Source organism: Parasteatoda tepidariorum, chromosome 6, assembly GCF_982258835.1.
Source record: "Parasteatoda tepidariorum strain Cologne lab strain chromosome 6, Ptep-v5.0, whole genome shotgun sequence".
Classification (NCBI taxonomy): domain Eukaryota; kingdom Metazoa; phylum Arthropoda; class Arachnida; order Araneae; family Theridiidae; genus Parasteatoda; species Parasteatoda tepidariorum.
The window spans coordinates 48319947-48338211 of record NC_141760.1 but is presented as its reverse complement, the minus strand read 5'-3'; the positions used below and the strand labels follow the sequence as shown (position 1 = coordinate 48338211).

At 28.0% G+C, this 18265-nt stretch overlaps 1 protein-coding gene across 2 annotated transcripts in view; it reads left to right on the top strand.

Moving 5' to 3' along the window:
• The window catches only part of LOC107445120 (potassium/sodium hyperpolarization-activated cyclic nucleotide-gated channel 2-like), a 622718-nt gene that overhangs the window by 412783 nt on the left and 191670 nt on the right, over positions 1-18265 (top strand). The window contains exon 1 of one of the 2 annotated variants that reach the window (XM_071178706.2): positions 18008-18093. The exons of the other annotated variant lie outside the window; for it this stretch is intronic. The gene's annotated coding sequence lies outside the window, so the exon portion shown is untranslated. Of the gene's footprint in view, positions 1-18007; positions 18094-18265 lie in introns of those variants that run through there. 2 annotated transcript variants of the gene reach the window in all.

The window sequence follows — 18265 nt, the reverse complement described above, 5'->3', positions numbered from 1 at the left end:
AAGTCACGCTTTGTCTTACGCATTTTATTTTTTATCCCATTACAGGAATTAGTCCCACATAGATAACATAGATAACGATAGCAATAATGGCACATCATGTAAACATTACGATAATAGAGAAAAGAAACAAAAAATGAGCCAAAATCACACCATGTCCTACACTTGATAAAATATTATTACACTTCGAGCATCTCAAATATTCAAAGTCTTGAACCGCTGATCGAAATCCTTTGTCAAGCATTTTGGCTGACGCGTGAATTGCTTAAAAATATTGAAATAAAAATTTAAAAAAGAAATTTTAATTCCAAAAAATAGAATTATTTTAAGTGAAAGTAATGAAATAAATTTATCAGTTTTAATAACAAACCATTCTTCAGTTAAAGTATTTAAAAAAATCGTTTTCTAATTTTCATGCATATTTTGTTAAATTTGAATAAAAGAACAGTAATCTAGATACTGTTAAAAAAATAAACTATTCTGTAACAACATTTTTAGTTTGCGAAAAATTTGAAAGCTAGCAGGTATGTATCAAAAAATCCTCATCCTTTTGATTCGGTATAGTATGTTTCCCATATTCTTTTTCATTGGATTTAAAACAGAACATTTATTATTTTCTGTATTTTTGACAAATTTTTCACTACAAAAGTATGAAAATAGAATACGCATTCTTTAATGCACATAATTAAATAAATGTTCCATATCAACAATGCTTTAAATAATTATTTCAGCTTTAAAAAAAATTATTATTACTATTATTGTCATTATTTCAAAACGTATTTAATTTTATCCTAACGAGGAAATATGCTGAAACCCGAATTTGCCCAGCCAAGTCGTGACAAAATCGTGGTTTAGGACTAAAGATACTAACCCAGAAAAGATTCGGTGATAATTTAAGTTACGATTCAGCAACCAATCAAGTTACTCGCATGCAAAACGTCACTTACAGGCATCCATTTAATACTGGTCAGAAATTTCGATTCAGTGGGATGATAAACCAAGCCTAAAAGCTGTTATGTTTACACTCCATGCCCAACCATGTGATTAGACACACGTGATTGTGATTTCAGCGATAATTTTTTTCTCAAATTGCAATTACTTATTGCACCTAAAATACTATGCAACATTAATGCACCTAAGATTCTGTATTTTTAATTCCACTTATAAATACTTGTTTTATTTTGTTTTATTTTAATTTTGTTGGTCTATGCCTTTCAGTTTCGTGCAGGATTTTGCTGTGATTATTAACACTAATTTATGGATTATAAATTTTTTCCCTGGCTCAAAAACACTATTCAGCTAGTGCCTATTAAAATTGTCTTTCAAAGACTTCGTCGTCAAATTAAATGTTTTTTTTTTTTTTTGCGAATAACATGCTATTTTCAAACCTACTCTAAGTTTGAAACAGTTACTTATAACTGTTAAGACTAGTTTATCCTATCTAAAGCTAGAGTCTAGGCTTACTCGGAAAATGGCATAAAACATCAATTAAGATGAGGAAAAGCCACATTTTTGTGGAAATGAAAAGAGTTTATTTTTTTAATATTTAAAAACTTACTCGATTGCTGCATTATCTGGGTTCATTAAAATTTTCAAAAACTTGAGAATAAGGCAGTAATTTTGCTAATTTTCATCCAGGAGAAAAAAAATTTGCCAAATTGGCAATTTTTAAAAAAGTTTAATAACTTTTAAAATATTTATAAACTATTAATTCACTTTAAGGCCCAAATAATTATTCACGGCAAGATGATGTATATAATTTAAAATCATCGTTTAGCTTCAAGTGTAAGGCACTTAAACTATTGCTTCGTTGTTTTTATTGGCGACAGAGCTTCGAAAAGCCGTGTTAAATCAATCATTTGGAATACTTTCTGAAGTAAATTCTTCATTGTTCTTTCATCACTAATACAGAATGTTGTTTCTAAATTAAATCTATGCGATTGATAGAGGTATTTGAGTTTAGTATTTAATGAAGGTTTCTTTTGACTTTTATTGAATTGAATTGAAAAGATTTACTAGATAAAATCTAGTTAATATCCAAGATAATGGATATGATAGTCATAGCATTAAAAATACTATGTACCTACAGAATAATATGTAGAATATTAAGTTAACTAGTAGAAAGTACATTTTATAATAGCGCCATTGCGCTTTTTCTGGATTTAATTTTCGTGTTAGTTAGCAGAAGCTAATTGTAATAAAATATTTATAAAATGTATTACAGTGTAATGTAACAAACAATACATTATACATCAGAATATAGTCTTTAATGAGTAGTATTTGAACTTTCAAGCTATTAAGTTTATTACTTTTTATATGAAGAAATTACATTCATTGTAAATTTAAAATTTGAGAATAAAATAATAATTTTGATTCCATCATAAAAATTCGTGGTAAAAAATAGAAGAAAAAATATAAAATATTAACTGCAGTAAAAAGAAATTTCTAAATTAATTAATGTTATTTCAAAGTATTCAATATTTCATTTTATCTGTTTTCAAACTTAAATGAGACTTTTAAAATAATTATTTTCTTCATTTTGCTTCCTGTATATTAGGTTCCTTTTTAAATTGTTCTTTTTTATATTTAAAAGGAAAAGTAATAAAATAAAAGTTCCATTTTTGCGTTTGTAAAGGGTCATGTAAATATGTAAAAGCTCCTAATATAATGCTCATTTGCATAATCCCACCACCAACTGTAATAACTGTGAATAATATATTGCTGTCGTAATCGTATCGGAGCGAATTAAGTAAGCCTAGAGCTCACTTCGTTCATCCAAATCCTATCCTAATGGATTCACGAACGAAAGGAGTTTTCAAAGGAGAGTCAGGTAAAAAATAGGAAAATGAGCGGTGATTTGAATGATATTGCGAACGCACTTTTTTCAACTTTCATCTTCCTTCCTAGAAAAGTACCAAAAAAAACTTATAAATGAAGCACGTTAGTGGAAGTATAGAAAATACAACGCTGCTTGATCAATGTAGCGTTTGGTCACGTGTTTCCCTAATCTACCTAAATGGACTTTTCTCGTTTCTGAAAAGTTTTATGAGTTTTTGGAGGAATTCTCTCTACGTCTATTTCAATACACTTTTTCAGCTACTGCACAGAGCAGATGACAGTTTGCTTCAGAGAAAACAAAAACAAAAACTATTGTGAGATAAATAAAATATGAATATGTGACCTATTCTGTTCTATGTAGGCAATTCCGTGAAAGGTAGAGTGTATCTCGTGTATTTGCACTTTGTTTTTAAAACTCGAGAATAAAAATTAGCTTTGACGTTGTTAATTTAAAAACGTAAAAGTTTAGTAATTAAAAAATAAGTTGTTTTCTCCCTAAAAATTACAATTTTAGTTTACTCTAAAGACGAATATATATATATATATATATATATATATATATATATATATATATATATATATATATATATATATATATATATATATATATATATATATATATATATATATATATATATATTGCTACAAAATCGGAGATATTTCTCAATTTAATTTGGCAACATTTAAGTCATAAGTAAATGAACTGAAGATCTCATTAATGACAGTATAATTAAAAAAATTGAATGAGTCTGAAAGCAGGTCATCTTTATAAAAAAAATCAACGGTAGATGACCCATTTTCGAACTTACCGATTCAATTTTAATAATAATAAGTTCTACATTCTACATTAATTTAAATAACTCAAATAATAATAATTAAGGAAAACATCAATTAAAATTATTTTCCTATATTATGTAAATATTGATGGGAAATTAATGATTGAAATATATACTTCTGATAAATCTTAACAAATTTAAGTCCGATCCTCCATATCATTTATTTGAAAGTAAAATGAATTCATATCTAATGCCGAACATAGAATCAATAATAATATTGATATGGTGGCTTAGCTATTATAACCTTTTCCCATACTGCTACCAATCTTATATAAGGGCAGCCGCAAATGTATGCAAATATATTTTAGCACACACAATATTGTACTCTAGATATATGTGCATGGAATCAAAATTGAAATCCATCTAGGTTGAGAATAAATAGGATATCAGATATCTTATTAGATTGGTACAGTAGTAACATGGAATGCTGACTAAGAAATTAGACTGAAGTAAAGACAGTGACATATCTAAAGTATCTTCCTTAAGAAATAACAAATCAAAACTAGCATTTTTCTGACAATTCATTTTGACTCATTTAGGTTTATAATAGGTTTAATAGAACTTAAAATCTATAGGAAAATAATGAAAATCCAAATTCTATCGTGACACGAATTATAAATTATTCTCGGAAAATAAATTTTAATCTAAAAAGTTATTTTATTAATTTTAGAAGCAAAACTCTCATTTTTGCTGACGAAGCAATCCATCAGCAGTATTTCTTTATATTTGACAACTATTTCATGACGAAATTACATGATTTTTGACGAAATGGATATTCGCACTTGTTTGTAGTTCCACTGCCTCCTGGAACTTTACCAATAATTTTAAAACAACTTGCATTGTATGACGGGATGGTTTAGAGGTTAGATGTTACCCTCGTGCAGACTTGTCAAGTTTGCTCTTGTTCACTTAACAAGCAGATTTTGTGGGTTCAAATTCTGATGATAAGTGGAGAAGGAATGTAATCAATATTTTTTACGTAATATTTCCATATCACATGTGTTAATCGAAAGGTATAAGATAGAACCTAATACATATAACGAAATTTCTCTCTGCAAACAAGTTGAGGTTCTAATTTAGTAAATTTGACGAAATGATTACTCGGAAAATTTCCTAGAGAGCAGTTTCGTCAAAAATGAAGGAAAAAAAAATAGGTAAATCTCGAGTATCCACTTTTTTAATGTACAATTGTTCTTTATTTAATAACTGAGGCATAAAACCCTCAGATTTTCGCCCCACACAACACAACCTCCATGAATGCTTTGGCATAATTTTATTTTCTTGTCATAAACAGTTTCTCTTCCTCAAAAATTGAAATCATTTACTTAAATTGTTTGAACTTAAATAAATCTATTTTCTTATGCTTGCGTTCCCCGCTTTCCAAATATTTCATTTAGGATTTTATTGCGATCTATTTGTGTATATAAATCATTTTGTTTTCACTTTATTAAAATATCTTATAAAATTAAGGGTTTATTATAATAACAAATAATACAAATACAAAAAGTTTACAAGCCTAATCAAATAATTTCACTGACCAAATAAAGTAATACATTTAATGCAACTTACATCACTTTGTGTCCGAAGTTAATCGTGTTAAGTACTCAATCATTTAATGAATCTCTTTAATTCGAATCTATAATAAGTTAATTTACTCTAATACAATATAATAATTGCAAAACGGTTAATAAAATTAGATTACAATTTAAATACGTTTATCAACAAATGTTGCTTAATAGTGTAATGTTAAAGGATTATGTTATAGTGGCAAAAATCTACTTTTAGCTTTAAGATTTTTGTAATAGTAATCGAAACCAAAAGCATAATAATAACGGAGTTAAATGACAGAAGTGGATATTACAAGTCAAATACTTTTAAGTTAGAATTACCACAAAAAAAAAAAACATTTTAGTTAAACAATGCCTCCATAAATTTTACTGATTTTACCTTGGTGACAGCCAAAGAAATGTAAAAATTCATGTGAGAAAACTGGATCATCCCAGCTAATAAGAATGTGAAGACAACAATATATAACTATTTTATTCCATTACCTCTTTATGTTATCCCAAAGTATTTTTTAAATTTAAAATTAATATAATATTTTTCAGCAAACAGTTATATAAATACTGAACTTTTCTTAAACAATTTCTGAATTTTGCCTTGAATCAAAGTAAAATTTGACAATGAACTTTTATCTTTATCTTTCATTTTGAAGATTGATTTATTATCTTTATCTCTCATTTTCTTTATTTTCATATCTTTATCTTTCATTTTTAAAGTCTTACTTTATTACATATATTAAATAAGGATATAAAGTTTCATTAAAATTAAAAAAAATAATAGTTTTCATTGAATTAATTTAATGATAAAAGAATGCAGCATTCCTTTCTGTTGTTCCATGATTTCAAGATTGGATATCTATTCAAAGTCTTAAATAAAACTACATTTTGTTTTTTGCTTAGTGACTAAAACTGCTCATTATTATAGAATTTGTTACAGTGAAATTATTAAATTAAGTAAATAAAAAAATAGTCACTTAAAATACTTACTTTTTGAAAATATACGAGTATTAAGTACAATAATGAGTGATTACTTGAGTAAGACTCATTGTTGCATTACCCATTGACTCAATTTCTCATTTTGCCACATCTTTTATTTTCTTTGGCGTAGACTCTATGAGATGTTAATGGGTAATTTCTGTTCCATTGATTAGAGATGGTTATTGTGAATGTTTAATATTTAGAGACATCATTTATATTTTCTAACATAAGAGGGTTATTTGGGAACTAATTTCTGAATCCCAGTAGCTAATCGAATGCTGCGACAGCATTCGATTAGCTACGGTGTTTGACGCACTAACTTCCGGCATTTTTCGTTCATTAGACGACGCCATTTGCGCTAGTATTGTTGGATTGTGTTATGTTTAGTGTCTGTTCAAAATGTCTACATCTCATCCAAATCCCATTGAGCCATTCACTCCCCAATTCTGATCTGATCTTTTGAACATATCATTGTACTGGATTAATAAAGAATCCCTCATTCGCTTCAAAAATCTCCAGATTGGAAATAACAGTCAAAATTTTTCAATGGGTGCACAAAAATAAACGCATATTTTCAAGAACTGCCAGACATGAATAAGAAGAAACAAGAGTGATTTAACTTATATAATGTAAAATTGATAGCGAAGAATGGAAACATAAAAGTGGGAAACAAAATTAGAAAAAAAAAACCAGAAAGCTGAGCTAGTAAAAAGGTGAAAAACGGAACAAGAAAAACCACAGTATCCGAGAGTTGCAAATCAGGGTAAAATGCATTTCCTCACGCTATAAAGCCGGGGTGAACTAATATTGTTATTAAGGGAATAAGCATTCATATGAATAAAACAAGATTACAAGACAACAAGATGTTACTGAGTTGGAAGTAATTTTAGTATCGTCGAACTGAATTTATGCCCAAGATACCAACAGTGTGCAGCAATTGATGCTTTTTCGTATTCTTAATAACGGACGGTCACATCAGTTCATCTTGATACCCTGAAATCTAGTTTTATTCACATAAATGCCGATTTCCTTATTAACGGCATTAATTCCTCATCACCTCCATAAAGTACATGGAAATGCATTTTACCCTAATTTGCCTCACTCACCCACAGTGGTTTTCCGGTTTATTCTTTGTTTTTTTTTTTTTTTTTTTTTTGTCAGCTACTGAGGTTTTTTAAGTTTTGTTTCTAAACTTAATTTTCCATTTTTCGTTGGCTACTTTACCTTATATGATTGAAATTACTATTGTTTCATCTCATTCATGCAGTATCTTAATCAATAAATATCTTACCACTTCAGTTTCATGGGATTATTTATCTAACCCAATGTACTATTCAGAATTTACGCCGAATGATTTTCACGATGCCAAGCGTTCTTAGCAGAAATTTTCTCCATGGTTAAAAAGGAGAAGAAGAAAAAAACAATGCCAGTTATTATTACTGGTGGCAGAGTTTTATGACTTAAACATACAAAAGTTTGTTGTATGTTTACTACTAATTGTTTAAACAAAGGAGGAAACTATGTAGAAAAATAGAAAGACATGAAGGGTAATAAATAAAACAAAATGTTTTTGAAAAAAATATTGTGATGATTTATATTCGATATAAAATTGGAAAATAAGACATTACTTCCTAAATGACGTTCATAGTTACACAATTTTTTGGAAAAAATGTATATTATAATTATTTACTAAATTAAAAATATGATCATTATTTTTAAACTAATTTAACTACTCATTCAACTAGCACTAATTTAAAATCTTGTATTCATTATCCTTATGTTAAACAGATATGCCAAACAGATATAAATATCTTTTTCTGTCTAAATTTTTAGCTCCAATTAATTTCACAAGAATTCCCATTAAATAAGCTTATTTTATAAACATCTGAATTTTAAGGAAAGCATCTTCATTATTCGTTAGTAATGAAGCTAATTATAAACTTGAAGGAAGCTCTTAAATATCATTAGGTTAAAACTACCTTTCATCAGCCTTAATATTAAATGAGACATATTTTTTTCACATTTTCCTCTAATTATTCTTAATAAATGGAATATTTTGAATGTTTAAACGAAATAAATGAATAAGTATAAAATATGTTAAAAGCCTGAAAAATTTTACTTATTTAGTGTAATAAATTTAAATTATTAATGACAAACTGTTAAAATTATAATATAATGTTTCATATTTAGTTTAATTAACAATATTTTTCGCAAAACAAAGTGTAAACATGGACATTGTTTCTTTAATTAAAACTTTAGTTTGCCAGAATTTTTAAGATGATTTAAAGACTTTTTACATATTTTTTTATAATTTCTGTAGAATTTAAGGTATTGTTTAATTTACTAAACTAAAATCTTGTTATAATTTCATTGCAAATCATACAAATTGTTTACTCCTTTTGTTTATTTCTATTATTTATTTCACATCGAATATTTGATTACACTTAATTGAAATTTTATATTAGACTTGTGGGTTCATTTTAAAAAAGTGCTAGTGAACAACTACAAATTATGAGTATTTTATTAAACGAATATCGATTAATACATATGTTAAAATAAAAGCGAATATTGTTATCGATATTCTTTTTCTGCATTTAAAACTTAATGCTTTATTTTAAAATATTGTTGAAAGATCCAAAAAGTATTTATTAACTGCAAAAAAACTCTTTTCAAAGCAGTCGTAACATTCTTTTTGGTTTAGGTTAAAAATTGTGTTCGTGAAATCTCTCCGACCTAATTACACCCGTAACACAGTATCTTAAAAAGCCTGAAATTTTTCTTAGCCAGAACATTTAAATTTTAATGCTTTTTACAGCTTTAAAATTGAAAGTTTTCCTTAAATATTTACTTTTTGCAAAAGCTGCCGTCATTTTCTATGGCATTAATAACACTTTTAAAAAGGAGTAAATTTAAGGTTTTGTAGTTAAATCTGGAGCCAATCGGAATCTAATGACGGTAGAAAATGCCGGCAGTTTTGGGTGCATCATCCGTAAAATCCATTTTTATAGCGTAAATTATTATACCGTAATTTTTGCAATAATATTTATTTAATTCGAGTGATTCAGTGTTTTTACTGTAATCATTACTGTAAAATCATGGTATATCAGACATTTTGTTCCGTTTCTGCAAAACTGGATTTTACGTTAAAAAGTACCGCACTTGAGTGCCTTTATTTATCAACGTAATTTGATCCGGACAGTTTTGCAGTTTACTGCACTGTGTTCTAAAATATTGAAATTTTTCAAAGTCCGATTAATAACTACTCTATCCTGATAAAAATATAATATTTAAATGTTTCTTTTATTAAAAAATTAAAAGTTATTTAAAAAAAATAAAAATAACATCTATGTTTTAAATAGACTGTTCTCTTTCATTTTTGTTTCGTTTTATGACATGTTCTGCAATTCTTTTTCGCTTCGATTTTATTACAGATAATGGTTTTAATAAAGGTTCTAATACGTACGATGTATCTTTTCGTCTTCTGCATTTTATTAAGTGTACTATTAACTATAATTTTCAAATTTTGTACATCTAACAATAGGGTACTTGCTCTTCAAGAAGAAGAAGACTTCATATGCCCACACGTGTGACCTATGATGTCAGCGTCAGCTAATCTTTATCAGCAAAATGGCGCATTAAAGTTGAGCTACGTTTCTCTACATAAGTTAGAATGTTAATTAACGATAAATTAATTAAATTCTGAGCCGTATAGCACATCGAATTAGTTGCACTATAATTCTTTCTCGTCTACTTCTTTTACTTAACTCAGATTTATTATTTTATTGTAACCGTGAACCGTGATATATTTTTGTTTTGTGCACCTGGCAACTTCGATGCATAATTAGTTTGTTTTTGTTCCTCGTGACTTCATGCCTGTCTTTGTGTAAATACGAGTATATTGTGAAAGAATTGAAATCTTTGTGAAAGAATATAGATTATGTCACTTAAGAGAATTAATGTTTGACTGGCTTGGCTTACTCGAAATAGAGCTGAAAGAAGAGTTGATAATGTGAACAAATGCCACGCTTCAACAACCAATCAGGAGCGAGATACCCACCCTACGTCACTTGCAGGTATCCCATTGGAAACGGGTTGCCATATTAGGCAACAACAAAAAAATTTTTTTGTTGACACATGTATAAAAACTGCTCTTAGAATCATAAATCCATAAAATTTGATTACGTATTATTTTATTATAAAGGAAAAAACATGTTAGGATATTTTTATTAAGTTTGCAAACAATGCAATGTAATTACGAATAATAATAGAAAGTTTGAGCTCCCTCGAAAAGCAATCGTCGAAATTTTAATCCAAAATAAATTCTATTTGACAATTAAATGATGAAAAGTTCTAATAGCGGAATAAATTTCACGTTGACCATTAATTTTAATTGCAGCAGTCATGAGATGATTGACATTTCTATCGTCCTCAGAAACAAATGAACAATTGAAAATTGAGCTATTCAGAAGATGGACGAAATTTTAATAACAAGATTTCATCGTTACATATACGAAAGCGAGTTAATAAAAGCTTATTTCGCATATCAAGTAGCTTATTATCAAATAGCTTATTTGGATATCAAACTTTGTTTTAATGCCGTAAAGATAATAGATTTAGTTGTGAGAGATTTTAACAACTTTTAATTTTTTTTTATTTCAACTTATTTGTTTATTTTAAATTCAAGTTATTAATTAAAATTAAAAATATTTAAATACTTTTTTAAGTAAAAATTTGAACTACAAGTTCACAGAAATCGCCAGCAAAAATTTGCAGTTGATAGAATAAAAGCATTTTATTAATGCAGCAACTATTGCTTAAGCTTTCAGTCAAAAATTCTCCTTTTATGTTTTAGTTAATTATAATTTCAGCATTATTATTCATTATAATTTCATTATTTATTAAAACATTATAATTTCAGATGCTTTTTTAATGAAATAAGAAATATAGATCAAGGCTAAGATGTCACTTAACATAAATAATATGAAACAACAATAAGGAAAAAGTAATATTACTACTATTAAAACAAAAATGAATGAAGACTGTTTTGTTATGAAATTACGAAAAATTATAAATATTTTTTAATCAAAAATCGTGTAATGAAGTTAAAATCAAAAAAGGTGGTTTTTTTCGTCAAAATACTTTCCATCGCTTTATTATTAGTTATTTGAAAGAAAGTTTCTTTTATAAAGCATTTTTGTTTCAATTACAGCTGAAAGAAGAAAGAGACTGATTGTAATTAATGATTTAAATGGTTTCTTATTTTATAAGGACTTTGTTTGAAAAAAAAATTACATTTTTATAGTATACAAAAGTGGAAAGAATAAAAACTGATCAGTTGTTGATCAAATCTAAATTTTCAGATACATTTAAATATTAAAATATCTACTTACAACAAAATTAACTTTTTCATAGTGTTCTGATAAACCAAGTTTAAAAATCAAAAATTGAGACGGGATCTGTAAAATAAATTATAATTTTTTATTTCAATTGCAACAACATTTCGCTCTTATACGAAAAAAAACTGCAAATTATTTGTTGCAAAATAGTTTTTTACTTTAAATATATTATAACGCTCCAAAAAATTATCTATCAATCTAAGCTATTTTCATCACTATATGATAATTTTTGATGCACGACTTAGTTACTAATAAATTATTTCCCCATAATCTATTTCATTATTTCAACTTTATTTATTTTAGTTTAAAAACTTGTTTAAAATAAAATATGTAACTTTAAAAATGCTTATTCATATACTCCATTCAGATTCATATTTTCCATAAAAATATATTTTGTTTGAATTAAAACTAAAAGAAAATATTAAAAACTTTTTCCAAACTAAACGTATTTTAAATTATACGAAAATAAGAATTTTATTTATAATCATTACTTGGATAAACACCAAATAAAAATTAGTTGTCAAACTTGTCCTTAATTTATAGGCTTCTTAACATAGTATATATTTTGTCTTAATAAAATGCGTCCTAGTAGCATGAGTTTTCGCTTTTGTAAGACATTGTCATTAATAAAAATAAAATAGTTTAATCAGTGTGGTCTCGAGTCATGGTGGTTCAGGGGATAGAACGCTTGCTTCCCAATGAGGTAATCCGAGTTCGAATCTCAGCGATACTGGTCGATACAGATTCCGTACCTGGTTCGCACTGACCACCGTGATGACGTAAAATATACTCAGTGTTAGACGGGTCATGGGTTAGAGTTACTTTGCCGCCAGACTCACCATGGGAGGTTTTCGAGGTTTTTTTCTCCAGGTAACGCAAAGGTAGTTCAGTTCCATCGAAACGTTAAGTTTCTCCCAATACTTGCTATAGGACTTCTCTTGGCTTCAAGATTGAGTTCAAAATTACAAGACTACGGAGTTGAACATGTAGTCGTAAATTCAAAATTGGGTTGGGTGTTCAACGACGTTTATAAAACAAAAAAATGAGTAATTAAAATCAGTGCGGCCTGAATCGGGTGCAAAAAATCCGTTACAAGTCATATTATTTTAATACGATATCATTGTAACAAAAAATAAATATGCAAAGCTCGCAAAATTTCCTAACCTGTTGACAAAACCGTTTCCTAAAATATCCCACGAATGAACTTTTCGTCAAATCTCCATAATTACTAATTTTACTTGAGTGAGAATGCATATTTCTACCAAAGCACTAGGATATATCCAATACGCAAATGAACATATTATAACGTATAATAAAATAAATATGAGTGAATAACTACTCAGTCACTGTTAGGAATCAAAATCAGAGAAGTTGCTTGATAAAAGTGCCCATTAATCCTGGTTCCAACCCTGGTACCTGGTACGGAGAGAGAACTCCCCGATTACATTGAGTGAAAAAAGCTGTTTGTCAAATATTAATAAGTTCGCTTGAGTATTTGACAAACTTCTCGAATGCTTAATATTAGAGTAGTTTGTCAAATAGACAATAATCACATAATATTTTACAAAAGAAAGTGATTTTTTGGTGACATGATAGCCAAATTAATAAACCATAGCTTAAAGACTGTTAAATTGTTGAGTTTTACTAATGATCTAACACTTTGAAAATCACTATGCTAGAATTATAGACTAAATATTTTATTTAGCTTAATCTATAATTTTACATTTCTATATCAAGAAATTGAATAAGGAATAGTGAGACATATGACAACTAGGGTATATCTTGAAAAACAATTTTCTTATTTAAATTTTGAAATCAATGAAAAGTTGTCTCTGTGATCAAATAATCAATAACAAAATAAATATAGTCAAATGGAAAATTATTTAGATTTCCGAAATAGTTCAAATGTTTATTATTTATAATAAGCTTAAAAATGATTTTAAAATTTTTCCAAAGCATAAACATAAAACTAATTTAGTTTTCATTTTCAGAAAAGTAAAGTTTAGAATGTGAAACAACAATAAAAAAAAATAATACATAAAATGTAACATTTAAATCTTCCATAATCTACATGAGACCCTCAGTTGTTGAGTGATAGTGGACATAAGTGATCAAATTGTCGGGTGGTCAAGGACCTAAATATTTTCTACATTGTTCTCGAAAATACAATACTATATGACTACAGAAACACCTTTTTATCGGCTTGAAGTTTTACATTTTGAAAAAAGACCCTGCTGTTCACAGGTTAAGCAACTTTTGAAACGACTTTTAAAACGTTTTTTGTCGACATAAATGTTTTATTGATACACCCTACTGTTTTTATGCTAAACAATCTTTAAAACGACTTTATAAATTTTTTTAATGCCAAATATCACTGAAAATAGTTAACCTTTAAGTTAAAATTAAATTTGGAAAACAATTTTGATTAATTTGATTTGGAATTTAAATTTTGATTTGTTCTCATTTATCTAATAACGTACCGTATCCAGGAAGTCCACTATATAATGATAAATAAAAAAATAAAATCATTTTAGAATTTTTAATTGTGTCTATTCATTATCTCGTAGTGTTGATATATACCTGTGTTAAGATTTTTGTGTACAAACCTTGTACCTTGATTTTTGTACCTTGTACAAACAACGGGTATCCATCTAGCTCTCAAAATAAAACCGATCTATTTAAAAAAAACTGGCATTTGAATGTGAAACCATAAAAAGACACAGTTGCAGTATGATTGCCAAACAATTCCTAAAAGGACAAATTACTCTACCCTCAGGTGATGGAACAATCTTCGAAATCTCTAAAAAAAGAAAGAAAGAAATAGTACTATATGAGTGTTCTTTCAGGTTAAAAATTTCCTTCTCAAGTATCTCAATGCATTATCAGTTTCCTCACCATTATTTTCTAGCTGCCTGGAATAGTGCCAGGCATATGTTTTTTTTCGGCCTCCATCTTTTATGTACATTTGGACTTTATTTTGCTTAGTGGCACGAAACCTTCGACTTTATCTCTGAAGGCAGTTTTACACTAGTTCTCGCTACGCTTTCTAGTAAAGCGATCGCATAAAAGTGTCATTTTTTCCGGTGTAAGTTAATAAATTTTTAGGAAAGAGGTACGAGATTGCTGTTGTTTTTTTTATCACCCGGTTTTTCGTTCAACTCTAAAACGGGAACGATTTCTAGGAAAAACTGAGTGATGTTAGTATAAACTTTGTTATTGAATAAGTGGCTAAAATAGAAACTTTATTTTTTTTTATTCTCAATCGTAACTGCCGTATCGATACGAACGAGCAGATTGTAAATCGAGTCAATATTTTTTGTTGTTTTTTATTTCACAATTTTATGAGATTTGGATGATTTTGTCCTGGATATATTTTAAGGAAACGGAAAATTTAGTACAGTCTTCTAAATATTGAAAAAGATTTTTTTTAAGGGGAAAAGAATCCAAGATAAGTTTTATCTGCAAAGCTCTAAACTTAGCTTCTTATGTAAATTTATAGCACTTAGACGAAGACAGGTATAGTTATTATTTCTCCGTCTATATTTGGTATGTTTTTCTGTCAGTGCTGGAGCTGTAAGGAAAGCCGATTGCCAGAGCATCAAATCAAGCTGAATTTGCCTGCAGCACAAATCAAAGACTGATCTCATATTTTTATATATTGTTATATGGGCAGATCTCTAAAACATTTAACTTTTGATAATAAAAAATAATAGGCACACTATTTTTACACCTCCAGAATTGTTTGAAAATATATAAAATATCAGAAAATAATCGTGAACATCGAAAATTTTGATGCCCTTATAAGTATAAACGAAAAATTAAAATTTCTGAACTAATTTTTCTAGGTTTATATACATTTCATTAAAAAATCATAAAAACGACCAAAGTATCATTTATTTAATAAACATATAAACTTACTGAACCTATTTTTATTTTATTGAGCAATTTTTTCTTTTTAATAATTTCATCCATATTTACCCTTTATTATTTATCAAAAATTATTAGTATTATAAATGAACTGAAAATTTTAATATTAAGTTAAATTGTTATAAAATGTATAAGAAGGCTTACTTTAATTATTTTTAGTCAAAAAATATCTTCAATTAGTAAAACATAGGGAAAAAACTAAGTTCTGATTTGTTACATTCAATAAATTAATCCTGATGAGGCTACGGTTTGACAGGGTTACGATCTGGACTAGAGCATAGATCGAGAACTTTACTCAGATGCAACGCAATGCGATGCACACAACACAGAAAATAAATTAGGCAATGACAAACGTGCGTTCAAAATTTTGATTGATTTTAACATTTACTTTTTAGATCTGCGTCTGATAACGGTCTTGACATCGTAACTGTAACCTCACCGAATGACAGTTTGTGATTATAAACTAAGAAAAATTAGTTCAAAAATTTAAATTTTTTGTTTATGCTTATAAGGGCATCAAAATTTTCGATGTTCACGATTATTTTCTGATAATTTATATATTTTCAAACAATTCTGGAGGTGTAAAAATAGTGTGCCTATTATTTTTTAGTATTAGCAAAAGTTAAAGGTTTTAGAGATCTGCCCATATGTATAAAATATATTGTAACTTAATATATTATATAACGTTATCTAATTATATCATTTTGTAAAAACTGTTATAATTTTGGTGTTATTTAACATATTGAAAACAATAATTCTAATTATAAATATTAACTTTTCAACAGCACTACAAATCATATTTGATACTTCTAAATGAATTTCTTAAACACTGAGATCACCTCTATTGCTGTCACATATTTGAACAAATGTTATGTATTGCATTTATGCATTGGATCTTTTCATATGGATTTATTTACACTGATTCGATGGTGTCATTTAACAAACTCCGAAATTCAATGAAAAGAGTACACAGTTCTGATAATGAAAAAAATATCAGAAATTAGAACAGTTTGCGTTAATACAAGCGTTTTTACACCGAACAATCAAAAGGAAACTTAAAAAGATTTTGCTATTTTATGAGTATTCTAAAGTTAATAAAATTCAAATCAGAATAACCTAAATCCTATTTATCAAATCAGAATAACCTAACTTGGACACTCTATGAAACCTAAAGCACACAAGTTTGCTAAATTATGTTGCTTATACGCGTGTTAAAAACTAGTGGAATTTTATTTTTCTGATTATGTATCATTTTTGTGAAGTTTCATACATAATTTTTGCAAAAACTTTTATTTAACTCGTATATTCTAAACTATTACAAATATTTCCCATTTTTTTTAATGATTTTCAATGATGGTTTTTTTATAGTTTATTTCTTTCCATGCTTAATATTATTAATCTCTTTCTTCAGAAAAAACGGTTATGCGTTTTTGAGGTGTGCACTAGCCTTTTTTTTACGTGTCAAAGCTTGTCAAACAATTTTAACTTCTAATAGTTACAACATGCAACGAAGCGTAAAATAAGTAGTAGTCTAGAATTAAATTTACTACTAAAATTTATAAGTGAAGAATTAAAGTGACTTTTGATGCATTATTTAGGAAGAACGTTAATAATATAATTTAACTATCAGAAACCGGCGAACCGTAATAAATTTTTTTCGCTGTTTTCTGCTCGATTTTATCTCCTGCGGAAAAATAAGGTTTTTCCTCACATTATTCAACAGACAAATAAAGCGAAAAGCAGAGAAAATCTAAATCAGTGATTATGTATTTCCATATACATATCACGCAATGAGTTTTTTTTAATCAAAAAATTGAACTCAATTTTTGACGCAATTTTGATGCCTCTTCTTTTAAATAACAAGCAAACCTCTTGTAGTGGTATATACAGAATGTTAGGTTGTTAGAGTTCACTATTGGAAAACGGACCACGATATTTAAAATTTTTCATTCATTTTCCACATTTTTCCGTACCCAATTTCTGAAATTCCTAGTGAGTCTAAGATCTTTGTATGACAAATAAAAGTATTCACCAAAATTTTTTCATCATCAGGCGAAAAAAAAAAGTAATACAAAAAGAAAGCGAAAATTTCTTTGATTTTACAGTTTCGAATTGGGGGTGGACCCAAATCGTCAAATATATTCTTGTAATCTTACATAGCAACCCACCAGTGAGAGTTTTATACGAACTTCCCCCAATAATTTCTTGGCGATAAAAAAACTCTCACCAAATTATTGGAGCAGAAAAGAAAGTTATTAACGCCCCTGTATTTTTCAACTGCAAAAAGAAGTCTGTAGATGATTTCACACCAACACGTGTTATTTAACGACTATCACTTAACCACGCCTTCAATCGCAGTTTTCGCGCAACCGTATCGTCACCTAGCCGGCCGAATGTCCGATCGAAAGCCGTTCCGCAGCGCCCCTACACTTTATATTACCTATAACAGATCGCTCTTTCCTATTTCAGTTCTAACTCAGAACTTCACTTATTCAGTTATCTAACTTTGTCTCAAAACTTCTCTGGAATACTTTTAAGCGATTTAAAGAAGTTTGTCCGGTATATTCCGTTTATCTGCATATGTGTCTTCCTGCACAAGCGCTTCATGTCAGCACCTTTTATATTATCCTGAACCCCCCTTTTTTTAATTATTATTATTCCCTTTATTTTTTGGCACTTTTCCCTTTGCTTTTGTTGTTTGGTGTGCTTTTGATGTGAATTACTTACCCTG